Consider the following 27,668-nt stretch of genomic DNA (forward strand, 5'->3'; position numbering starts at 1 on the left):
CCTAATTTCTTTCTCGGCTTGTTTCTCTTTTGTATAGAGGAAGGCAACTGATTTATTTGAGTTAATTTTATACCCAGCCACTTTGCTGAAGTTGTTTATCAGCTTTAGTAGTTCTCTGGTGGAACTTTTGGGATCACTTAAATATACTATCATGTCATCTGCAAATAGTGATATTTTGACCTCTTCTTTTCCGATCTGTATTCCCTTGATCTCCTTTTGTTGTCTGATTGCTCTGGCTAGAACTTCAAGAACTATATTGAATAAGTAGGGAGAGAGTGGGCAGCCTTGTCTAGTCCCTGATTTTAGTGGGATTGCTTCAAGTTTCTCTCCATTTAGTTTAATGTTAGCAACTGGTTTGCTGTATATGGCTTTTACTATGTTTAGGTATGGGCCTTGAATTCCTATTCTTTCCAGGACTTTTATCATGAAGGGGTGTTGAATTTTGTCAAATGCTTTCTCAGCATCTAATGAAATGATCATGTGTTTCTGTTCTTTCAGTTTGTTTATATAATGGATCACGTTGATGGTTTTCCGTATATTAAACCATCCCTGCATGCCTGGGATGAAGCCTACTTGATCATGGTGGATGATTGTTTTGATGTGCTCTTGAATTCGGTTTGCCAGAATTTTAATGAGTATTTTTGCGTCGATATTCATAAGGGAAATTGGTCTGAAGTTCTCTTTCTTTGTTGTGTCTTTGTGTGGTTTAGGTATAAGAGTAATTGTGGCTTCGTAGAAGGAATTCGGTAGGGCTCCATCTGTTTTAATTTTGTGGAATAATTTGGATAATATTGGTATGAGGTCTTCTATGAAGGTTTGATAGAAATCTGCACTAAACCCGTCTGGACCTGGGCTCTTTTTGGTTGGGAGACCTTTAATGACTGCTTCTATTTCCTTAGGAGTTATGGGGTTGTTTAACTGGTTTATCTGTTCCTGATTTAACTTCGGTACCTGGTATCTGTCTAGGAAATTGTCCATTTCCTGAAGATTTTCAAATTTTGTTGAATATAGGTTTTTATAGTAAGATCTGATGATTTTTGAATTTCCTCTGAATCTGTAGTTATATCTCCCTTTTCATTTCTGATTTTGTTAATTTGGACGCACTCTCTGTGTCCTCTCGTTAGTCTGGCTAAGGGTTTATCTATCTTGTTGATTTTCTCAAAGAACCAACTTTTGGTTCTGTTGATTCTTTCTATGGTCCTTTTTGTTTCTACTTGGTTGATTTCAGCTCTGAGTTTGATTATTTCCTGCCTTCTACTCCTCCTGGGTGTATTTGCTTCTTTTTGTTCTAGAGCTTTTAGGTGTGCTGTCAAGCTGCTGACATATGCTCTTTTCTGTTTCTTTTTGCAGGCACTCAGCACTATGAGTTTTCCTCTTAGCACAGCTTTCATTGTGTCCCATAAGTTTGAGTATGTTGTATCTTCATTTTCATGAAATTCTAAAAAGTTTTTAATTTCTTTCTTTATTTCTTTTTTGACCAGGTTATCATTGAGTAGAGCATTGTTCAATTTCCACGTATATGTGGGCATTCTTCCCTTATTGTTATTGAAGTCCAGTTTTAGGCCGTGGTGGTCTGATAGCACGCATGGGATTATTTCTATCTTTCTGTACCTGTTGAGGCCCGTTTTTTGACCAATTATATGGTCAATTTTGGAGAAAGTACCATGAGGAGCTGAGAAGAAGGTATATCCTTTTGCTTTAGGATAGAATGTTCTATAAATATCCGTTAAGTCCATTTGGCTCATGACTTCTCTTATTCTGTCGACATCACTGTTTAATTTATGTTTCCATGATCTGTCCATTGATGAGAGTGGGGTGTTGAAATCTCCCACTATTATTGTGTGAGGTGCAATGTGTGTTTTGAGCTTTAGTAAGGTTTCTTTTACGTATGTAGGTGCCCTTGTATTTGGGGCATAGATATTTAGGATTGAGAGTTCATCTTGGTGGATTTTTCCTTTGATGAATATGAAGTGTTCTTCCTTATCTTTTTTGATGACTTTTAGTTGGAAATTGATTTTATTTGATATTAGAATGGCTACTCCAGCTTGCTTCTACTGACTATTTGCTTGGAAAGTTGTTTTCCAGCCTTTCATTCTGAGGTAGTGTCTGTCTTTGTCTCTGAGGTGTGTTTCCTGTAGGCAGCAGAATGCAGGGTCCTCATTGCGTATCCAGTTTGTTAAACTATGTCTTTTTATTGGGGAGTTGAGGCCATTGATATTGAGAGATATTAAGGAATAGTTTTTATTGTTTCCCTTTATATTCATATTTGGATGTGAGGTTATGTTTGTGTGCTTTCATTCTCTTTGTTTTGTTGCCAAGACGATTAGTTTCTTTCTTCTTCTAGGGTATAGCTTGCCTCCTTATGTTGGGCTTTAGCATTTATTATCCTTTGTAGTGCTGGATTTGTGGAAAGATATTGTGTAAATTTGGTTTTGTCATGGAATATCTTGGTTTCTCCATCAATGTTAATTGAGAGTTTTGCTGGATACAGTAACCTGGGCTGGCATATGTATTCTCTTAGGGTCTGTATGACATCAGTCCAGGATCTTCTGGCCTTCATAGTTTCTGGCGAGAAGTCTGGTGTGATTCTGATAGGTCTCCCTTTATATGTTACTTGACCTTTTTCCCTTACTGCTTTTAATATTCTTTCTTTATTTTGTGCGTTTGGTGTTTTGACAATTATGTGATGGGAAGTGTTTCTTTTCTGGTCCAATCTATTTGGAGTTCTGTAGGCTTCTTGTATGTCTATGGGTATCTCTTTTTTTTAAGTTAGGGAAGTTTTATTCTATGATTTTGTTGAGGATATTTTCTGGTCCTTTGAGCTGGGAGTCTTCACTCTCTTCTATACCTATTATCCTTAGGTTTGATCTTCTCATTGAGTCCTGGATTTCCTGTATGTTTTGGACCAGTAGCTTTTTCTGCTTTACATTATCTTTGACAGTTGAGTCAATGATTTCTATGGAATCTTCTGCTCCTGATATTCTCTCTTCCATCTCTTGTATTCTGTTGGTGAAGCTTGTATCTACAGCTCCTTGTCTCTTCTTTTGGTTTTCTATATCCAGGGTTGTTTCCATGTGTTCTTTCTTGATTGCTTCTATTTCCATTTTTAATTCCTTCAACTGTTTGATTTTGTTTTCCTGGAATTCGTTCAGGGATTTTTGTGTCTCCTCTCTATGGGCTTCTGCTTGTTTATTTATGTTTTCCTGGAATTCTTTCAGGGATTTTTGCGATTCTTTCAGGCATTTTTGCGATTCCTCTCTGTAGGCTTCTTCTTGTTCTCTAAGGGAGTTCTTCATGTCTTTCTTGAAGTCCTCCAGCATCATGATCAAATATGATTTTGAAACTAGATCTTGCTTTTCTGGTGTGTTTGGATATTCCGTGTTTGCTTTGGTGGGAGAATTGGGCTCCGATGATGCCATGTAGTCTTGGTTTCTGTTGCTTGGGTTCCTGCGCTTGCCTCTCGCCATCAGATTATCTCTAGTGTTACTTAGTTCTGCTATTTCTGACAGTGGCTAGACTGTCCTATAAGCCTGTGTGTCAAGAGTGCTATAGACCTGTTTTCCTCTCTTTCAGTCAGTTATGGGGACAGAGTGTTCTGCTTTCCGGCATGTAGTTTTTCCTCTCTACAGGTCTTCAACTGTTCCTGTGGGCCTGTGTCTTGAGTTCACCAGGCAGCCTTCTTGCAGGAGAAAATTTGGTCTTACCTGTGGTCCTGAGGCTCAAGTTCACTCGTGGGGTGCTGCCCACAGGCTCTCTGCAGCGGAAGCTACCAGGAAGACCTGTGCCGCCCCTTCCGGGAGCTTCAGTGCACCAGGGTTCCAGATGGTCTTTGGCTTTTTCCTCTGTCCTCCAAGATGTGTGTGCAGGGAGCAGTCTCTTGTTTTCCCAGGCTTGTCTGCCTCTCTGAAGGTTTAGCTCTCCCTCCCACGGGATTTGGGTGCAGAGAACTGTTTATCCGGTCTGTTTCTTTCAGGTTCCGGTGGTGTCTCAGGCAGGGGTCCTGACACTCCTTGGCCCTCCCCCACGGGAGCCCAGAGGCCTTATACAGTTTCCTCTTGGGCCAGGGATGTGGGCAGGGGTGAGCAGTGTTGGTGGTCTCTTCCGCTCTGCAGCCTCAGGAGTGCCCACCTGACCAGGCGGTTGGGTCTCTCTCTCACCGGGTCTGGGAGCAGAGAGCTGCTGCGGGCCGGGATCCGCGGGTGTGGGCGGGCCAGCCATTTAATATCTTAACTGCATTAACAAATATGATGAATCAGAGAGCAAATTAAAGGCAAAGGAACAATTTTGAGTTCAATTATTTGTGGAGAGCCAGGCTGATATTGACACAAAATTGGCTCTTCTTGGTTAATCACATAAGCTTCACAGCCATTTTTGGATCCATGTGTAAAAATGTTTGGTGCCCGCTGTATAGGAACACTGGGGGTAACCTTAGAAAGATCATGGGATATTCTTTAAAGAAGGATAGCAAAGAGTGTTCTCGATAATGATTATCTATCTCTCCATGGAATCAACAGCGTAATACAGTCCAATCATCCACAGTGCCACACAAGATCTTCATCTGCTGACCTGTATAGGGCACTAAGATTGAGCTTGGGAAAACAACAAAAAATTGTATGCACTGTTGGATCACATTCAAGGCTAATTGTGCAACTGCTGTAGGATAATACTCTATTGATCTAGCTGAAGAAGCCTTGGGATAAACCCAAAGCAGAGGGCTATCTTGCCACTACAATCCTGTGGACTGCATGTAGGTGTCTAGAATGCATAACACAATGTCTGCACCCTCCTCCCATCGATGTAAAATTGAGCCTTGTAATCATTTTTCAACCTAGTTTAAAGCTTCCATTGCTTCATCAGTCAATTGTCTAGGAGATTCCAAGCCGGAATACCCACCTAATGCATTATACATTGGTTTTACTTCGTAATTTGGTAATTTTAAATAACATCTGACCCAATTAATATCTCCTAGTAATTTTTGAAAATCATTAAGATTCTTAAGATTATCTCTCCTCAATTCAACCTTCTGGGGGATAATGGTATAGGGCCTTACTTTGCTCTTAAATAATTTACAAGATTGTACCTTTTCTGGGGCAATAATCAATCACCTACCTTCTAGCAATTTAAATAAATTTCCATATGCTAAAGCTAAATTCTCTTCATTCTTTGCAGTTAAAACGATATCATCCATAAAATGGATGCATCTCAGTGCAGGAAACTTCTGTCTTATTGGGGCAATGGCATTGCCCACAAAAAGTTGACACATAAAAGGGTTATTGGCCATACCCTGTGGTAATACTACCCATTCATATCGTTATTCAGGTTCTTCATAATTGCATGATGGAACAATAAAAGAAAATCTTTCACCATCCCTCGGACAAAGAGGTATGGAGAAAAAGCAATCTTTTATATCAATCACTACAACAGCCCAACAGGCTGGTAGAGAGGATAAAAGTGGAAGCCCGCCTTGCACTGGGCCCATGATTTGCATCTGTTGATTAATAACTCGTAAATCGTGAAACAGTCTCCATTTCACTGACTTCTTTTTAATCCCATATACTAGGATATTCCAAGGTGATACTGATGGTTTTATGTACTTCATAGCCGGCTTTAGCTGTGGCAAGCTTTTCAGAAGAAAGCAGCCACTGAAGAACCCACACCAGCTCCTCTGTTTTCCAGGTAATGTGTACCCTTCCTCAGCGGCCCCTAGGAAAAAACCAAGTCCTGATTCCTTTCTCTCTGTTGGGCAGTTATAGGGTTGGTCCTACCCTGCAGGTGTTCCCCTATTCCTTTACTGGGAAAATAGCCCATATGTTTCATAATCTTTAGTGAAGTTTCAGAATACTCAGTGGTCAATTTGAAACCCATATCTTTCAGCAAATATTTCCCCCATAGGGAAATGGGCAAATCCAACACATAGGGTTGCATAACTCCTGAATGCCCTCCCTGAACTCTCCAACTCAGTTGTCTTGCACCCATATGAGGAGCTCTTCCATAACCGAGAACTTGTAATGTTTAAATGAGGCCTGTACTGGCCATCCAGAGTGCCAATCTTAATTAGATATTATACTTCTATCGGCCCCTGTATCCAACATTCCTAGGATCCTTTTACCCTCTACCCTTAGCTCCATTACTGGGCATTGGTTTAAACCCAAGGCTCAAAATTTAAGGTCAGAGCCTGTGGAAATGAAAGCATTCTCTCCCCTCTCTCTAGAATGGGCTACAACTCTTTCATGAAGGGTAGGCAAAAGTAATAGTTGGGCTACTCTGTCCCCAGGGGAAATGTCAGTAATCCCTTTCGGTGATTCTACAATGATCTTGACTACCCCAGAATAATCTGGGTCAACAACTCCTGGATGGACATGTAGTCCTCTTAAAGCTGTAGATGATCTCCCTATAAGTAACCCTACTGTGCCACGTTCAAGGGGTCCTTTAAAATCAGTTTCTATCAACTGGACCCCCATCCAAGGAGTTAGTATGAGTCTGGCAGTGGAGCAGAGATCCAGTCTGCTGGAGCCCTTAGTGGCTTTCCTTGCCGCCTCGGATGGCAAAGGAACAGTCATCTCATGTGTCACTGTTCTACATCCTGATTCTCGACTGGCCCATATATTTGTGGGCCCTGGGGTCATGGACCCTGCTGTCCATTTTTTGGATATGCTCCAGCAAATCCTAGCTAAGGGGTTGCCCATTGATGTCTTTTACCGAGTGGCACTCATGAGCCCAATGGTTCCCCTATTTGCACTTGGAGCACAACCCTTGTTGCCTTGGCCGTTGGCCACTTCCTTTACTGAATAGACTTCTCCTTTCTGGACAGTGCCTTTTTAGGCGCCCCTGTTGACCACACTTAACACATGTTCCTGAGCTTCCTCCTTTTCTCTGCATCATCTGCATAACAGCAGCCGCAAGTCCAGCATTAGTCACAGGTCCCCCTATTTCTCTACAGACCTTCATCCAAACCTCAAGTCCCTTGTTTTTGTAAGGATTGATACCGGCTCAACATTCCTTTGTGCACTGTTCATAGTCCAACTGTTTAATCAGGGGCATAGCAGTATTGGGGTCTCCAAAGACTCTCCCTGCTGCTTCCACTAATCGGGATAAAAAGTCAGAGAATGGATCCATAGGTCCTTGAAGGATCTTTTGAGGTTTCCATTCACTTCTCCCTTATTAGGTAAGTATTTTCATGCCTTTGTTGAAACTTCATTAATCTGCTGGTAAACCTGTCCTGGATACAATGTCTGAGTATTGGCAAAGTGTCCCTGACCCAGCAGCCTATCTCTATCCTAGGCAGCCTGTCCTCCTGCTGCTGCCAAGTTGGCGGCAGCATGTTCATTAGCAAACTCAATAAGAAAAGCTTTCCAGTCCAAATATTGTCCTGGACTAAGACAGGCCTGAGCAAGGTTAGACCAATCACTAGGAGTCATACAAAATCTGTGTAAGGCCTCAACATGAGCTATGGTAAATGAGGCCATAATGCAATATGTCCTAACTGATTCTGCCAGGGGCTTGATCACCTTAAAGTCTAAAGACTCATGATACCTTTGTTGTTTAACATCCACATAAACAGGATAGGCCAGATGTAGTTCTGTGTGGACTGCCTTCCACACTTCTGGGCATAAAGTATGCCCCTGGCTTCTACTTCCCCCTTCTACAGGATTAAATGGAGGAGGAACAGATGGGTGTTGTCCACGGGGCTCACCATCCATTTTACACTTACTTCCCCATTCCCTATGCTTTGACTTAAAGTCTGTCTTTTCACTTGTCTTATTAATTCCTGTAACTCATCCTCCATCTCTCTGTCTGTATCTGATCTTTCCATATCTGTTTCTTTCGTACTACCTTGCTTTTCCGATTTTTCTTCCTGGAGCATTTCAAGAGCCACACATCCCATTTCTAAGGCTTCCTGACAGCACCTCTGATCCTATAAGCAACAATGCACTAGACGCCAAACTTGGCGAATTCCTGGTTTTAAGGTTCCTTGGGACCATGCAAGGTCTAAGTCTTCGCCTAGCTTGTCCCAACAAGCAACAGAAAGATTACTCTCTCCAGTGTGAACCAGGGTGCAATGGTATTATATTCACTCAGAAACCTCTCTATGGTGCACCTTTTCATCTTCAAATTTCTTGATATAAACAGCTCCTGAAGAGCCAGAAAAATCAGGTGGGATGGTGAATTTCCCATCACAACAATAGGCAAAAATGATTCCTAAATGAAAAAGGAGATTTAGAAGCCGTCACAAAATAAGGAGGAGGAAAAAGTCCATCAACTACAAGGGTGCCTGTTTTTACTTTCGGTTCGCTACCACCTCGAACTTTACCTTCGGTTCGCTACTACTGTGAACTTTCTTCTCACTACCCTGAAACTTTATAGCCACTAATTTCCCTTGGTCCGTATTGTCCCACCTTACCTTGGGAACTTTTCCAGTACTGCCCTGACTGCGAGAAGTTCTGATCTCCATTCCTGTATGGTCTACCACTTGTCACGCCCAATCTCAACCAGCAAGGAAGACAGGAACCAGGAAAATCTTCTTCAAGCAGTTTTCCTCAGGAACCTTGATACAATCTTCTGACCAAGGAAATCCATGCACCACACTTAAATAGCTAGTACTAGCCAATCCTAGCAAGCCATGTGGGGACAGCAGATAGGATGTACTAAGCAGAAGTGACCAGGGCAAGCAAGAACAGCCAAATAAGGACTTGTTTTTCTCAAGGACTAGTTTTTCTCAATGAGTGGAAGACAGATAATGGACTTTTTTTCTCAATGAGTGGATGGCGGAAACCGGACTTGTTTTTCAAAAGGACCAGAAGGCGGAAACTGGGGAGATCCCCAGGGCGTGGTCCTTGCAGCTTCCTACATGGATGAAGCTGCTTACCTTGGAGGAACTGGGAAAAAGTCAGCAAGTGTTTGATGTTGTTCCACCACCTGATCCCTTGCTGAGAACAAAGTCTCCTCTTCACAGCATGAAAACTGGGTAAGCTGGGTAAGCAGGCATAGCTAACAAGCCAATCCAGTTGTGTAAACGTTAGTCGATATACAGGGTATAAAGGGAGAGCATTTCATTTCATTGAGTAAGTTGAATATAAACCGTGTCCTCTATGTTCTTATCACATGCAAGTAAACTTTGGTGGATTTTGTCTATCCTAGGGTCCACAAAGTTCGTTTCTCACTCTCATTGCCATTTCATCCCTGATATGACCCTTAAGGTAACTGAGGGAGCCAGAGAAAGCCACAGACAAGAATATTCTACACTGTAGAGACCAAGGCCTTCTCATAAGAAACACTTCCTTATAGCTGTGAATTCAGCAGAGAGGCAAATTGCAACCAATGCTTGGTAAGGCAGCTGATATCTGGTATACAGGCTCATTGACTAACTATTCTATTGGAGAAAGGAAGCATCAAAAGTTAGCATGAGATCAAAAAAAGACTTAAACCTGAGTCAGAACTCTGATGCATAGCAGTAAATGTTCCCAGCGAGGGTCACAAATAATATGAAGGGAATTGGTTTGAGCAAGAGTTACTCTGATGGAGTCCTCAGATCTCATGTTTACTTGAAAATCTGTCACAGCAAACTATATTGATATCATACACTAGTCCAGAGAGACCATACGCAAAAGTACATAATTCCATCTGAAATACTGTGTTGAAAATCCTGCACATCACACATTTGTATGTGAGGCTAAAATTAATGTTCTACATAGAGGAAAGCATTCTTTCAATCCTTATCTTAGTAACTTTTTTTTGTCTTTTTTGATTTTTCGTTTGGAAAATGGCTGATTATTCTTCAGGTCCACACCTGAACTGAACTGACTCTTCCTCAGACTGTATTCATAGTGGACATCTGAGGAGTAATTGACACTTTTAGCCAGTTGGGTCTCCTCATGGATCTTTTTGGGCATGAATAAGCATGCATAGACATATTTTAGCTAAGGGATTCATGTAGTAGCCTAAATATTACAGGTTCCCTCTGCTGAAAATAATTTTCTTTTACACAAGTTCGGAAGGTGTATCAAAGGCTGTGTATCAAACGTTGTAGATATTACCACGTCTGTAGATGATAGTATATCAAGAAGAATCCATTAGGATTACACACATTGATCTAGAAACTCTCACACGATTCTAATCCAGGACAAGTAATCACTTGGCTTGGAAATTTACAATAATATAATGCTGTGGAGCTTTGTGGAGTGTTAATAGATAATGAGAAACCACCTAAATAACACATGCATATGTACAAGATGCTATTCAAAAATTATCCAGAGGCAGTTTGTCAACCTATATTCATTACAAAGAGATTGATTCTTCACTTCATAGATTCTGATCAGATCAATTGAGTATAGAGAAAACTATATGAGAACTCTCTTGTGTATCACATGACTGTACAACTAGGTAGTCACAGCAAACATGACATTCTGAAGCATAGCTGGAAGTTGTCAACAATGGATGAAGTGCATTTAGCTGATGAGGTCTGACCCTGAAACTCAAATTTCCAAAATACCAGTTAGGTTTTAATTATATAACAGTAAATACTTAATGAGTTTTGGGGCAAAATTATAATCTAAATACTCCAAAAATTATTTATCAATCAGCTCTTAATTCCTATGGAGAGATTAATAGTAGATATAATGAATTAAATCTGTACCCCAGAGGTATAAATAATTGCTGCAATTTGAAGTGATTTGTTATGTTAAAGAGACATGCAAAACAAAGGAGGTCATTTTATCTTTGACCACATTTTTTCTCTAACATGCAGCACGAGTTACTGTGGTATGACCGAGACACACACATGCACATATCCTACAATTAATTGACTTGCTCTGTGCTGTGTGTGGTATGCTGGATTTATCAAAGATAGGAAATATATATTACACAAGTAATTTAAACCCAATGTCAATGAAAAGAATTCAGAATTCCTCTTGTGAATGTCAACATAGAAGAGTTAATCAAGATCAAAAAGGAAAAATGAGTTACATATTCACTTTAATCTGAATGTTAATTCTCTAAACTGTGTATCTGTATGATCAGTTTAGTGTAAGCGTCTAGTGAACCAAACTGTCCATATTTTGACAACTGCAAGTGTACTTATGTATTGCTGAAGGACACAGTCAGGAACAGGAATATCCAATGTGAAAAGACAGGGAAAAGAGGAACAATGAAGGGAATGTAGTATATACAGCAAAAATTGAGAGACATTTGAGACATTGAAAGGAAACATAACGTAGAAGAAAGAAATTTTTTTTTAATTTTTTTATCAACTAACTGAATATTTACTATAGTTAAAGGACAGAAGATAAAATATTGAATGGGTTTATCTATGTGAAATTCAAATAATAAGTAAGTCACAACAATTATGATTTCAACTTTCAGTAAACCTATGTTACAAATAATGATTGTATAGTCATTAAGGAGAGAGATGTGAACATCTCTGTTGGAAACATACATATATTATAAACATTAGTAATGTAAAATAATCTATGTATTTGTTTATATTTCAAAGTCATTTCCCATACTGGTCTTTCTTTCTTAAACCCCCCAAACCTTCCCGATGCTCTTTGTTTCTATAATGGTGCTCCTCCATCTACATGCCCACTTCCACTTTAGGCATCTAACATCCCCCTTCTCTGGTATATGACGTTTCCAAAAGACCAATTGCCTTTCCTTCCAGAGATCGCATGTGAGGCAGTTGTCTTCTCCATATGCTTTGCTATCTATATAGCAGTATCCTTGTAGTGGCCAAGTATACTCTAGTTGTTAAATTTCCTGAGACTCTGAAAGGTAAACTTAATTGATACTGTTGTTTTTCATATTAGTTTCCAATCCCTGTAAGGTCATTTAGGCATTCGACTAACTCATCTTATATGGTTGTCAATTTCTGTCAATTTTTTAGCTGTAACAACATCTTTCTCAGTCAGGTGAAGGCAGAGCCCCTAGGAGGACAGACATATTAGGGTCTTATCTGCAAGCACATCTTGACATCAGGAATAGTTCGAGGATTTAAGGTCTGTGGATGAAATGAATCCTATGATGGGGTAGTCTCTGAAGGGACTTTCTTCATTCTCCGCTCTTTTTTTTTTACATTTTTTTAGGCCTTCGATATTTATACGCTAAAAATTTTGAGCTGCATGGACAGCACCATCCCTTTCCAAGGGTCATGACTAGCTACAATAGGCAGTCTCTAGTGGTTCTCTCTCTGTGCTGCTTGGTATTTCATCCACAATAATCCCAATAGGTGTATGGGAGCCTTTTGCCTTCCTGAAATCTGGGACTTACCTGGGGATACCCAAGTTCAACACCCACCATTGATGATTATTGTTATTTATTCCACTTTTCCTCTGGATTTCTCTCTTCTCTCTTTTCATTGTTGCTACTCCCTCCATTTTCTCCATCCTTCTCTACCTGTAGCTAGGTCCCTCCTTCCCTCTGATGTCTAAGTTTGTTGTATGCATCCACAATTGGCTTTCTTTCATGTTACCCTCCATGTGATAAAGGATTTGAATAGTGGGTATTCTGAACTTTGTTGCTAACATCCAATTGTCCCTAAGTACATCCCATGATATGACCTTTTCGATCTTTGTTACTTCACTATTTTCCAGTTCCATACCTTTGTCTACATGTTCTTGGTGTCCTCATTTTTAGTACCTGAGTAGTGTTTCTTTGTTTTATTATAGCACACTTTCTCTAATTATTCCTCAGTGGACATGACATATATCATGATTGGTTCCTGAATTTGACTAATATAAGTATGAATGCTTTGAACATGTTCAAACACATGTCCTTGTTGTATGTGGATCAAGTTTGGGTATATGTGCTGAAGTAAGTGGTAATGCTGGGTCTTCAGGTAAAGCTATTTGAACTTTTCTCTCAACCTCCACTTGATATCCAAACTGGCTACAGCAACTAATCCCACCAGCAATGGAGGAGTGTTCCACTTTGCCTACATCCTAGCCCACTCTGCTAATGCATTAGTTGTTCTATCTTACTCATTCTGATTGGTGAAATGCAGAATCTCTGGTTCCTTTTGATTTGCTTTTTTCTTATATCTATGGATGGTGAACATTTCTTGATATGTTTCTCAGGTATTGAGATACATCAGTTGAGAATTCTTAGTTGAGCTCTCTAAACCATTTTAAAAGTTTGGATATTGGGGGTTGGAGATTTAGCTCAGTGGTAGAGCGCTTGCCTAGGAAGCACAAGGCCCTGGGTTCGGTCCCCAGCTCCGAAAAAAAATAAAAAAAAAATATATTTAAAAGTTTGGATATTTGGTTGTTTGGGGTAGTAAAGAAAAGGGTGTCAATGTGGAGTGGACAACCACTAAAAAACGGGAGTGGGAGAGGTTAGGGATGATGGACAGGAACCCAGAAAAGATAAAATCATTTGAAATGCAAATGAGAAATACCCTATTTAATGAAAATGGAAAAAAGAATAAACTTACACTTCTAAAATCTTACTGTTGAATAAATATATCTTTTTAGATTTTAAAACATTTATTTCCTATGGAAATTGAAATTGTATGTGCACATGGAATGCAAGTGCTCAACCCTATATTAGCTAGTTATGGAGCCTGAGAATTAAACTTAAGTGTTCTATAATTATCTTTTAGAATATTTTTATGAACTTATTTTAATTATTTCTACACCTTATCTGAGCCTGACACTTTTTATTGACTCTGTCCAATTGTTTTTACAAAGATAAAGAAAACTTACTTAATCTTTCACAAACATTGTCACATATATTTCAGCACTGACTCAATATGAATTAGGGTGGATATTATAAGGTATTATTAACCTACAGTTTTCATATAAAAGCAAATTCTGTACTATTTATTTATTGGTTGTTTTTACTTGTTTTACTGTAGGAAACATCAAAATATACATTTGCATCCCATTATCATTTACTTGAAAATATTAATTTCATTGATGGTAATATGGTCCAGATGCAGTGGAAAATGGGAGAAATGTGAGGACTGCTGAGAAGTGCAGGGTCTCCTCTCTGTTAAGCTTTGCATATACCAAAATCAGAGAGGTTGAGTGACTGATACTGATATGTAAAAATGAAAGAATTACAAATGGTGTATGTATTGTGAAAAATGATAAGCAGGCTTCATATTTAAGATTTTTAATATTTAAAGGAAAAGTTATTTTAGATTCCTTTTAATGGATGTCCTTCTGAGGAGATTATTGAGTCTTAGTAACCAATGCCCACAAATATGTTAGCCTGCTCTGCTTATTATTTTAAATTAATAATAACTGTAGTAGATAAATGCTAGAAGAAGATTCGTCCAGTATACTCCTGTCTGTTTAAAGATTGGATATGCCAAAGATGAAAAGAGTTCCTTTGGTACCTTTATTGAATTTTCTTTAATTAAATGAATGTTTACAAAAAGAAATTTTAAAGAATATAGCCATACCTGAACAGATTTTTATCACACGTTATTGTTAGTGTTCTCACTCTGTGTATTTTCACTATAGAATCATGCAATATTGTTAGTATATCTGAGTCAAATATCACATTAAATCATCCCCTAACCTTCAGCATGTTCAAATTAACAACATCCATATTGAAACCAGTACCAACTTTTAACTTTATATCCTTTTCTGTCCTATTACAATTAGATGCCATTTTTCTAGTATTTACCATGGATTTATAAATAAACCTGCTTATGTAGTCCACTCAGAATCACTTGTAAATAATCTTCAACAACTTTCTCTCAATATGAAAGCTCAGGTCTTTTACACTTTTTTCTTTAAAATTGCATGAAACTCTTCCCTGCATGAGGTCTTCTACAAGCTCTGTTTTCTCTTCCAGAAGTGTTCTTCCTATGCTTCCTGTCACATAGACAGCTTTCCGTTTTAGGTCTGAGTAGAACTAACACTATGTAACAACTTTGTTTTTCTTGTCTAAAGTTTCTATGGAAAAAAACTGTTAGTAAAAAATTTGTTAGGGGAAAAATAGATCATTTTGTTATCTCATATGAAGAGCAATTATAAAATGGTTGATGTGGCAAATATTATTGAAAACAGAGAAGTGGATAGTGATCACATTTGTGACAGAGAAATCATAGTTACCTGTATGAGAACAAAGTTAGTAAAGATTAAAAAATAATGGATCATGATTAATTTTCATGAGAGCACATGAGGATCTCTTAGAGACTTAAATATAGTGATTAGATTTGAGGTAGAATGTAGAGAACTGTGGAAAATAGCTGAAGATTTGCAAATAGAGACAAAGTATGATGTTATCCCTTTACGTAACAAAGACGAGATAATGGGAGAATTTGACAGATTAATGTAAAGGAAACTAAGTATTTCATCTCTGTTAATTACCTGAAGTGAAGTGTCAAATAGACTTTTTATTTTAAAGATTATGGCTGATAAATCTTCCTTTGGGTATTAAGATATGAACCTAATTCACATTTAAAATTTTGCTTCATATTAGAAGATATTTTCACGTTTTAATACTAATTTTTTCATGATTGAGGTTCTGCGTATGTGACATTTGTTTACTTATCATCTGTAATCTTTCATATATATAAGTATGGATGTATTATGTATGTATGTATGTATGTATCTGTCTATCTATCTATCTATCTATCTATCTATCTATCTATCTATCTATCACTCTGACCTATCACATATAGCAATCCATTTGTAATATTTTCTACCTCACATAGTTCTTTTTGTATCCTGAAATTATATCACATGCTGGAAAAGCTAATTAGATATGTCTGATGCTAAAACACATATGCAGTCACATTACCAAATTAAATCTTTGGGTTTTATGAAATAAATGAAGAAATTTGATAGTATACAAACTAATTACATACCTTGAATCTATCTTCCTAACTGTAACTTTAATTGAATCAAAATTTATGAAACAGCTTTTAAAATTCTTGAGTACTAATGTATATATGAGAAAAGTTTCATAAAATTAGAAATTAGAGTGCATTTTTATGTTACATATATATATAAACACATATACACATACAAACAAATATATATACACATATTTATATAATTATATATATATATATATAGAAGTGTCCACCTATACAGATATACATATACACATATGTAAACATATATACATATGTCCTTATGTACACATACACAAATAGACATATAAACACATGTACAAACATATATAAATATGTCCTTATGTACACATACACATATACAAATATATACACATAAACATATATACATACATACATTCTTTTACAAAACAAAAAGCTTGCTTTTGAAAGAATTTGCCTAGGCATAATGTATATGATTTGTCCAAATAAGAGAAAAATGATGTTATTGTCAAATGGCTCTGTTTGAGTGTTCATTTCTGCTTGTTTAACATGATGATGGTTCTACAAATCTTACTTTTGGTACTTGAAGATTATATGTAGTACTCTAACTCATTCATAGTCTTACTCCAAAAATAAGTGATTACTTATTATGTTTCCAGTACATGTCTAGAAAATAGGTTTATAAAAAAAAATGTAGTTTCTGATTTCCTTCAAGGGCTTCACCATCTAGTAAGGATATAATCAAATATCATTATTTATTAAGAGTATAATCTACAATATGTATTTGCTACATATTCTATCATTTTGCTCCTCTAAAACTCGATTTAGATATCAGTACACTTCATTTTTTTTTTAAATACAAGAAACAAAAGTGTGAAAAAGTCCTCTTGAAAATCAGGAGTACTGGAGTTAAAATTCAAGTTCACATAATATATTGCTCAAAATCAATTTTAAAAATGTATAATAGATGCTGTCTTGAGTCACCAAGTTCAGTAAATTTCTTTGTAAAATATAAACCAAAATAAAATACAAGGGAAATATATTAATAAGATACAATTACAAATTATTTTTCCATTCACTTATTACCTTTCATATCTTTACATTTAACATAGAACTAGAAAAAAAAATAAAATCTCTACCACCGATTCCGAACAACCGTGGGAAAATTGTTTGGAATGGATGGAATTTTATATATGAAAATTGAAATAAAACTGTCAATTTGTGACCCTCCTGGTAGATGCTTGAAAAAAATGTATATTTAGGTTGAGTTTCTACAATATAAACCGGACTTATCCCTACAACTAGATGGCATGTGCTTTTGGCCAAATAAAATTGGAAAATTAGCAAATGTGCTACATGTATTACACACATTATTTCATAAACTTGCTTGAAATCGTGGTTTTGATAATTATCATCTTGACGAAAATCACCGTCAGGCTAGCCCATTCAAAAACAACTTGTTATCACCTTTTGTTAACTAACTCTATTTTTTTTATACAACAGTAAGTGTAAATGACTGCTATTGAGGTGGTTGATAAGGGTTTTTAGTACCATTACAGCTCATAGGTTATATTTTTTTAAAACTTTTTATATTGGAAACATGGTCAAAGCATCTACACTGTCTTGAATTTTCTCAACTGATCACATATTGGATTACCTGTTTCAACATTTGCTACAATAGCTGTAAATGATTGGAATAGTCTCTATCCCTCTGAAAAGAAAATGATGTACAGGATTATTCAACTGTAGTAATGTATCTGTAGCAGCAGCACACCTTTCAAACATCTTATATTTTTCCAAGGCAAAGTTCACTACACAGACTATTGCAAACAAACAAAGCAGCAGACACAATGTTTGTGAATATTGAGTCTCTGCTGATTTCAATTCGCTGAATGGGCACAGCATATAACTTCTCCCTTTCTATGCTACTTACAGAAACCTGGCTGTTTCTACTAGGTTGTGCCACTGCTGCTGTTTCCTGTTTGTTATGACAACTCTACAGAACTGAACTAATATTGTATTCATGAAATGTTTGCTAATGGAACAAGCTGCCTCTGCTAACCTATGAAATTTAATTCTGCTTTCCAGACAACACAGATGGGGGTTGCTCCAATGAACCTTTTTAATCAGGTCCCCCATCACTACTCCCAGTGCCCCCATCATTTATTTTTTACCTTGGGTAGGAGGAGGGCTACAAAGGATGATAAAGTTTTAAGGGTCATCATCAAACGTTGATATTTGGAAAAAATAAAGTTTTAGTTTGAAAATTTATCAGCTGTGGTCTGTCGTTTGAGTGTAATATCACTCAGGCATTGTATGCTGCATGGAAGGGCCCAGAGGATGCAAAGTTAATTGCAAAAAACAGGTATTTTCTGGTACTGCATATATCAGTGAATATAAAGTTTTTATCAACACTGGTAAGAAGCAGGAGGTTTGGGGTATGGGAGGAGAGAGAGAAGGAAGATGGTTACTATGTGTAAAATGCATGGCATCTCAGCTCCATAAATTCAAAGAGATCTGGATAAGCAAGGGAGTGAGAGACACACTCCAGAGATGCTGAGAACTATACCAAAAATAGTAAAGTGGTAAGTTTTGTGCTGCATATATTTTGATACCAAACCAAACCAAAGAAAACAAAAAGAAATAAAGAACCAACTATGAGTATGTATAAAGATCTGACTGGATGAACTTTGGCTGAGACACTCAATGATAAACAGTAAATAAACAATATAAAAGAAGTGATGACCTACTCACTCCTGGACCTGGCCAACAAGTAATCTTGGCAATAGTATTTTGAAACAGCATTGAATCCCATGGCAAGTGTTCATTGCACAACATATGGAAAATATTTGCATGCTTTTTTTTTTATTCAGTGGGAGCCAAGCTCTGAGTACATGTGTTCAGGTATTTGTGTGAACATTCAGCCTCCTGAGGTCCAGGCTCACTGACCATTGTTTTCCTGCTGTAGGACAGTACTGAGAGCAGTGAATCATAATAAGCTGTTGTCCAGTGAATGAAGAAGGAAGTGAGGGACTAAATACCAATCAAAGAGTACACATAGAGGCACCATAGCTTCAGCCATATATATATATAGAAGAGGATGGCTTTGTCCACTATCAATAGGATGAAAGACCTTGTTCCTATGAAGTCTGGTTTCCCTAGTGTAGAGAATGCCAGAGTTTTGAGGTGTGTGTGGGCAGGCAGGATTGGTAGCAAATTGACAGAAGCATGGGGAGGGTGAATGGGAGAGAGGGGAACCAGGAAAGGGTATAATATTTGTAATGTAAATACATAAAGTATCCAATTATAAAAAAGGAAATGAGTGAGAAAGGAACAGGAGGCTAACCTCAAAGGAATGAAAGAGCTGCTAGATGCTGGTATACGTTAAAAGATTCAACCATTTTTGTTATGTATGAAAGGCAAGGGTCAACACACTATAGTATTTCATGTTTTTAAAGAAAAGCACGTGAAATAATAGTTCCATTTTCTTGTAGTAACATACAGAATAATTGGAAAGATAAATAGACATCTGATGATTTCATTGGTTAAAGCATCATTAACGTATCATCCAAATTAGCTTAAACAAATATCAGAAAGGTTTTACTGGGTCAGTGTTGGCATACAGGTAACGCCAATGTATTTGCAGTCACATACATCATTTACACTGTGAAAATATAAAATTAACTGATTAATTAATTAATATTAATTGACTGAATGAAGTCCTAAGAATATAATGCCTTACATGAAGCAGTACTGTCTGTGGATATGACTTTCACCCTTAGAAAAATATTAGGAGATGAATTAATTAAAAAAAATTACGGGTGCTGTCTTGTAGTTCTGGAATACAGCATCTAAAGACTTACTGTCTTGGATAGAATACTGACTCTCTGTCATCTAATCGCAAAACAAATAACAATGTGAAGAGACAAGTGCCTCTGACAAAACACTCACTATAATATATACTTTCAAAAGAATACTATACATATTCTAGATCTGCTAATAGGACATAAGGATGATCATTTTAAATGGGTTCATTTTGCCATACAATATTTTTTTAATTTAAAGATCACACGTGTGAAGTTTTTTTTTTTTGTTTTTTTTTTTTTGTTTTTTTGTTTTTTTTTTTTTTTTTTTTTTTTTTTTTTTTTTTTTTTTTTTTTTTTTTGGTCAGAACTGTTTCCAGCTAGTATGCATTAATCTTCTTCCTGACTTACCACTTTAATTCTAACTAACTCATTTTTATGACAACCTTTCAGATGCCAAATTTTTCTCTGCTCTATGATAGAACAACCATTTGTGTACTGATGAATTTTCAAATAAGTAGAGCCAGAATATACCTGATGTGACATGGTGAATGGAGTTACAAGACTAGCTAATGTTTACAAGATATAATTAATATTTAGTACAGGAATAAAGGAAACACAGTAGTAGATGTATTTTTGCAAAATTTATTTGTAAATATTTTGAGATAAAAATGCAAAGCATGTTATTTCACAAAATGAGAATACCTGATTGTTAAAATGCCAGAAAATATGACATGCTTTTTCTGAATTGCAATGGAATGCAAAATCAAAATTAACAAAAGTAATTTGATGGGATGGCTATGGTATATGCAATATTTCTATGTCACAGGATTATTCCTTTGCATTAGTACTCCTTGGTACTTTAAAAACCAAAATAATCAAACTGCATTTTATTTCTTGTAAGACAGCTTAAAAAGAACCCAAAAGCTATCCTTTTAAATTATTTTAATAATTATATACCATTAGATAAAAATCTCCTTCAATAAGAGTAGAAGGACATTTTTATAAAGTACTTTTGCTAATTTGAGGCATTCAGAAATGAATTTTGCTTCCTTTTTCCAAAAGCCAATACCAATGTACATGAAGAAAGATCATCAGTAGTGAGAAAGAAAATTACTGCAGTTCTTCAATAATAATATACTTTGGTAAGTGGAATTTTATCCACTGTGTTTCAGAATTAATCGAAATATTGTCATTTCCATCAGTAGATATAGAAGAAACCATGATTTAAATAAATGAAATACACTGCTACAGTACAATCACACTAAATAAAAACAATATCTGCCAGCTTAAAGAACATTTCCAAGCAATTAAAATTGACATTCCTTTTTTTTTCTTTTGGAGCTGGGGACAGAACCCTGGTTCTTGTGCATGCTAGGCAATTGCTCTACCACTGAGCTAAATCCCCTACCCCTCCAATTGACATTCTTTCACAATTTATTTTTAGATTAACCACAGTATACAAAATACTCCCATACTTTACAGTAATATCTTCAGAGTTAAGTTCACATTAAATTCAAAATTTCTCTCTAGATATAGAGTCTTATTAATTAATCTATTATTCATTTCGAAGGAATAAAAGAGAATATTGATTGTGTTGGGTACAGGTCACAATCAGAAGCATCAACCCCTGTATGGTAATCTAATAGATATGAATTTCATTTCTTCCAAGAATGTTTAAACCAGATTCTCTCCTTTTAGTATTCACAGTCTCGATTTCTTTTTTGATATCACAGATCCCATAATGGTTGGGTTAAAAAATGTTCACTATGGCATGATAATAAACCTAGTCTTAGAAATTCTCTGTTGGTTGCTATCTCTGAGTAAGGAAGTTTGAATCAAATAAAGTAACTTGACTCCACAGAGATGTCATCCTTCTCTAATTAGCATTTGCACACTTTTGCCCATAATACTGTGTCTTAGCCAGAGTTTTTATTGCTTTTATGAAATACCATGACCAAGGAGAAAAAAGCAAGTTGTGGAAGAAAGTGTTTATTATAGCTTATATTTTCTTTTTTTAAATTTCATTCAATATAATTTTACAGTCCAGATTTCATCCCTCTCAAAGCCCATACTCTGTTCTACATCCCATACCTACTCCCCACATGCTCATCTGAGTGAATCTGTCTCCCCCTCCACCTCCAGTCTACCAGACCTCTCCACCCCCTGGGAACTCAAGTGTCTTCAGGGTTAAGGCATATTCTCTGGTCGTGTTCAGACTCTACACTCCAGTCTTAGGGGCTTCATATTAACTGATGCATGCTGCCGCTTTGGTGGCTCAGTGTCAGAAAAAACACTGGGTTCCAGGTACTTAACACTGCTTGTCCTCCTACAGGGTTGCACAGCTCCTCAGCTTCCTCCAGCTTTTCCCCAATTCAACCACAGGGGTTGGTAGCTTCTGTTCATTTGCTAAGTGTAATTGTCTGCATCTAACTCAGCTCCTTGTTGGGTCTTTCGGTCGGCATTCGTATCAAGTCGGTTTTGTGAACATGACAAGGCATGAGCATGAGTAAGACTATCAGGAATTGGAAGCCTCTACTTATTATGGTTCCCAGATATGGCGTGTCACTGGGATTCCTTTTCCTTAGGCTCTTCTCTGGTTTGTCCCTGAAGTTCTTTCAGACAGGAGCAGAAATGGGTCAAAGCTTTGATTTGTGGTTGGCAGCCATATCCCTCACTTGATGTTCTCTCTTCCTCATGGAGGTAGCCTCTCCACGTTCCCTCTACCCAATCCTGGATATTTCACTGAGTCCTGATAGTCTCTGACGTCCCAGGTCTCTGGAATATTCTAGAGTCACCCCCCACCTCCAACCTTTTAGCTCCTGAAGTTTCCTGTTTCCACTCATTCTGCTGGTACTAAGGACTTCAGTCCTGCTCCCCACCAATACCTGAACGTGTTCCCCTCTTCCCCTCACTATCTCCTTTCTCATCCAGGTCCTTCACTCTCCCCTCCTGTGGTTCCTTTTTTGTCCCTCATAAGTGGGATTGAGGCACCCTCTCTTTGGCTGTTCAGGTTGTTAAACTTTTATTTTTCCTTTCTTTAAAACTGGATATATTTTGTTTACATTTCAAACTTCATTCACTTTCACAGTTTCCAGTCATAAGTCTCCTATCCCTTCCTCCTCCAGTTCTTCTATAATGATTTTCCCTTCGTCAACCACCCCCATTTCTGCCATCCCCGTCATTCCCCGCCACTGGGGTTCCAGCTTTCGTAGGCCAAAGACCTTCTCCTGCCATTGATTCCCAACAAGGACATCCTCTGCTACATATACAGTTGGAGCCATGTGTCTGTCCATGTGTACCCTTTGGATGGTGGTTTACCTTCTGGGAGCACTCGTTTGATGGTATTGTTGTTCTTATGAGGTTTAAAGTTCCTTCATCTCCTTCACTCCATTTTCTTATTCCTGCAACTGGAACTCTGTTCTTAAGTCAATGGTTGGATGCTGACCTCTCTATTTGACAGGCTCTGGCTGTGCCTCTCAGAAAACAGAAATATCTGATTCCTGTCAGCATGCACTTCTTAGCTTCATCAATCTTACCTTGTTTTGGTATATATATATATACCAGATGGGGATGGGGATGGGGCAGGCTCTGAATGGTCATTCATTCACTGTCTGTTCCAAACTCTGTCTCCATATACCATTCTATGAATATTTGCCCCTTTTAATTACGACTGAATCATATGCATATTGATTGTCCTTCTTTAGCTTCAAATGGTCTGTGAATTCTATCTTGGATAATTGGAGTTTTTGGGCTAATACCCACTTATCAGTAAGTGCATACCATGTGTATTTTTTCTGTGATTGGGTCACTTCATTCAGGATGATATTTCTACTTCCATCCATTTGCCTATAAGAACAACAATACCTACCAACTCGATCTCCCAGAGTCTAACCCACCATCCAAAGAATACATATTGACACATCCATGGCTCCATCCTCGTATGAAGCAGAGGATGGCATTGTTGGGCATCAATGGTATGAGAAGGCCTTAGTCCTGCCAAGGCTTGACCCACTATGGTAGAGAAATATCACGGCAGGTAGGCAGGAAGGGTGGGTGGATGATAGGAGCATCACCCTTATGTGCTGTGTGTAGGTGACAATGGACACAGAGGCACTTGATACATTGGAGCTAGATTTAGAGGCAGTAATGTGTCCATGACATGGGTACTAGGAATCCATCTTGGGTCACCTGGATGAGTAAAGTATGGTTTAAATACCAAGCATCCTCCAAATTGGATTGAAATGTTTCCACTTGCACCCTATTCCTTGATGAACTATTTGAGTTCTGTAGCCTGGGTCTTGAGTATTCTTTGCTATTATTGTCTAATATCTAGATATTATTGAGAATATACAATGATTGTTCTTTTGGGTCTGAATTACCTCACACAAAGTGATTTTTTTAAACAAAATGGATAATTCCATCCATTTGCCTACAAATCTAAGGAAGACACTTTAAAAAAATATTAGGTACTTATCTTACTTACATTTTAAATGTAATCCCCCTTCCCGGATTCATGTCCAAAATCCCCCATCCACTCACTTCCCACTCCCCCATACAGTTATTCCCCCCAACACATTCTGCATACCACTCCCCATATTACCCTGCACTGGGTTCAAACCTTGGCAGGACCAAAGGCTTCCCCATCCACTGGTGCCCCAATAAGGCTATTCTTTACAACATATACAGTTGTAGCCCAGGGTCAGTCCATGTATATTCTTTCAGTAATGGGTTAGTCTCTAGAATCTCTTTGTTTGTCATTTTTGTTCTTCTGGAGGTGCAAGCTACTTCAACTCTTTCCATGCTTCCTCTAATTTTCCCAGTAGGTCCATTTCTAAGTTCAGTTTTTTGATGCTAGCATTAACCTCTTTATTGGACATGCTCTGGATGTGTCTCTCAGGAGAGATCTATATCTTGTCCCTTTCACTATCCGTTTTTAGCTTAACCAATCCTATCTAGTTTGAGTGATATGCATAAATATAGATTAGATATAGATACAGATAGATATACATATGGATATGGATATGGATACACACACACACACACACACACACACACACACACACACACACACATATATACCCATGTGTGCCAGGATCAGAGTGGCCATTCCTTGAGTTGCTGTTCTAACATTTCCTTCCATAATCACTCCTATTTATATTTTTTTCCCTTTTTAAGAAGGAGGGGGTGCATCTGCAGTTTGGTGATTCTTCTTCTTGAGCTTTCCGAGGTCTGTAGATTGCATCTTGTGTAATAGAGCTGTTTGGCTAATATATATTTATGAATGAGTACATACCAAGTGTGTTTTTCTGTGATTGAGTTTCCTGACTCAGGATGATATTTCTAGTTCATTTCATTTGCCTGTGAATTTCATGAAGTCGTTTTTGATAGCTGAGTAGTATTCCATTGTGTAGATGTACCACATTTTTTAATCCATTTCTCTATAAGGGCATCTTGGTTCTTTCCAGAATCTAGCTATTAAAAATATGGCTGCTACCAACACAGTGGATCTTGTGTCTTTTTTATATGTTGGACCATCTTTGTTTATATGCCCAGGAGTGGTATAGCTGGGTCCTTAGGTAGTGTAATTTCCAAATTTCTGAGGTACCTGCAGACTGAGTTCCTGAGTGGTGGTACCAAGTTGCAATCCCACCAAAAACGGAGTAGTGTTTCTCTTTCTCCACATCCTCACCAGCATCTGTTGTCACCAGAGTTTTATTTTTGTTTGTTTTGTTTTGTTTTTGTTTTAACTTTGCCATTCTTACTGGTGTGAGGTGTAATCTCAGGATAATTTTGATTTGCATTTCCCTGATGATGAACATTACTTTTGGTGCATTTTGACCGTTTGATAATCCTCAGCTGAGAATGTTTAGCTTTGTACCCTATTTTTAGTAGGTTTATTTGACTCTTTTGTGTCTACCTTCTTGAGTTCTTTGTATATTTTGTATATTAACCATCTCTCAGATGCAGGATTGGTAAAGAACTTTTCCAATCTGTTGGTTGCTGTTTGGTTCTAATGACAGTGTCTTTTGCCAAGAAGGCATTTTCGTAATTAGTGATGGATGTTTGGAGGGATTATGGGTGGTATCATCCTTGGGCTCATGGTCCTGGGTCCAAGGGTCAGAAAGCAGGCTGAGTAAGCCATGTTACTCACACTAGTAAGCAGCAACCAATATATTCTCCCTGCACCAGTTTTTGACTGTAGGTTCCTGGCCTGCTAAAACTCCCATCCTGCTTAAACTCCTGCCCTGACTCCCTATGGTGATAAGCAATGATGTGGAAGAATAAATCAGATAAACCCTTTCCTCTACAAAAAAAGAGATATTTTTGTACAGACGTTTTCATGTAGAATGCGCTAAAGTTGCTTTTAGAGTTCAAAGCAGCACAATTTTGAGTATAGAACAAAGAGGTTTTGTTTGAATTTTCAATACTTTTTACAGTCAAGTGTTTGTCCCCCTCCTTGGCAACCATCCCATAGGTCCTCATTTCACTCCTCTCCATCTCCAGATTTTTTAAGCTCAGGAAATAAGAACAATGGCAGCCGCATTCCTACCAATAAGCATGCCTTTCTTGCAAAGCTGGCCTGGTAATCAGTTGATGATTAGTTCCTAGTACATGTTTTCCCATCAGTTTAATGATATGATTTGATAAAAAAAATAATGAATAGATCTGCACAGTGAGAATTCAATGAAGAATTGGCTAATTGTTTTATATAAACATTTAGTTTTATAATTATTTTAAGATTTTCATAAGATTGCTTTTTTGAGATAATCAATAAAGTAATTGACTCTTTCTTTGCAACTGCAAATTGCATACTGCCAGTAAGAGAAACTGGCTTGCAAAATTACCTGGGTGGCTTATACCTTGTTAATCTTTAACAAGTTTCTTAGTTAGAAATGTGTGTGGGTTCTTCGCAACAATTCATCATTTTAAATCCAAAATTTATAAACAGTTGATCATGGTGACATACTGGGGAGATGCTTTTTCTTACATGTACTCATAATTACACTGGAAGAAAATAGAATATAATTACATTTTCATTTTTATACTCCTTCCTTTTGCAGGAATATATAAGAAATGCTTGAAAATAATAAAGTTTAGAATTATTCCATTCAAAAAATAATAGCATGTATGCAAAGTGAAGTTTTACTTTATCCATCAAATGTATAGATGTGTATGCATTTATTAAAAAATGTTACATCTCTTAAAGTTTGTTTCTTCCACCAATTCTGTAAATGAATCTGTACCTGCTTTACATGTTACCAAACGAAATATATTCCTTGAATCAATCAACACATTGTTCTATCTAATCTTAGACAAACAGGCATACATACAAATCCTTATTGATGTGGCTTGAACATGCATGCGATCTCAAGCCCCATACCTGCTCCAATAAGGCTACACCTTTGTATACTGGCTAGGGTCCTATGGGGACCAATGACAATGAAACCACAATACATACCTAACTATATGCATACATATATTCATAGATGACAACTAAAGAAAGAGGGGAATAAACAGAGAGAGTGATATATAGATGATAGGTATTTGGAAACACGACTAGATAAGTTCATTCATACATACTTACATATATATATATATATATATATATATACATATATATATATATATAAACAGATGATCGATAGAGAGACACATAGAAGTGATCATAATCTAAAAATTATTCCATTTAATGATAATCTAAAAATTATTTCTTTTACTTTACATACACACACATACAAACATACACACATACATACACACACACATATACACACACACATACCCTCACACATAGAAACATACACACATACACACACATATACACACACACACATACACACACACAAACACACACACACACACACACACACACACTTGCTGAACAGAGTTTATTACCCCCAATTACAATATAAAGTTGGGACATTCAAATTTCAAAGTCTTCTACAAAAACCTTCAGAAAATACAGTATGTTTATGGATATAGATTTGATAAGTAAACTAGGGTTTCCTTTGTTTCTGGCTGTTTCTAGGCATTGTACCCTAAAATCTCTTTCCCATACTTGTTCATTGCTTCAGTTA

The sequence above is a fragment of the Rattus norvegicus genome, chromosome Y, assembly GCF_036323735.1.
Source record: "Rattus norvegicus strain BN/NHsdMcwi chromosome Y, GRCr8, whole genome shotgun sequence".
Taxonomy (NCBI): domain Eukaryota; kingdom Metazoa; phylum Chordata; class Mammalia; order Rodentia; family Muridae; genus Rattus; species Rattus norvegicus.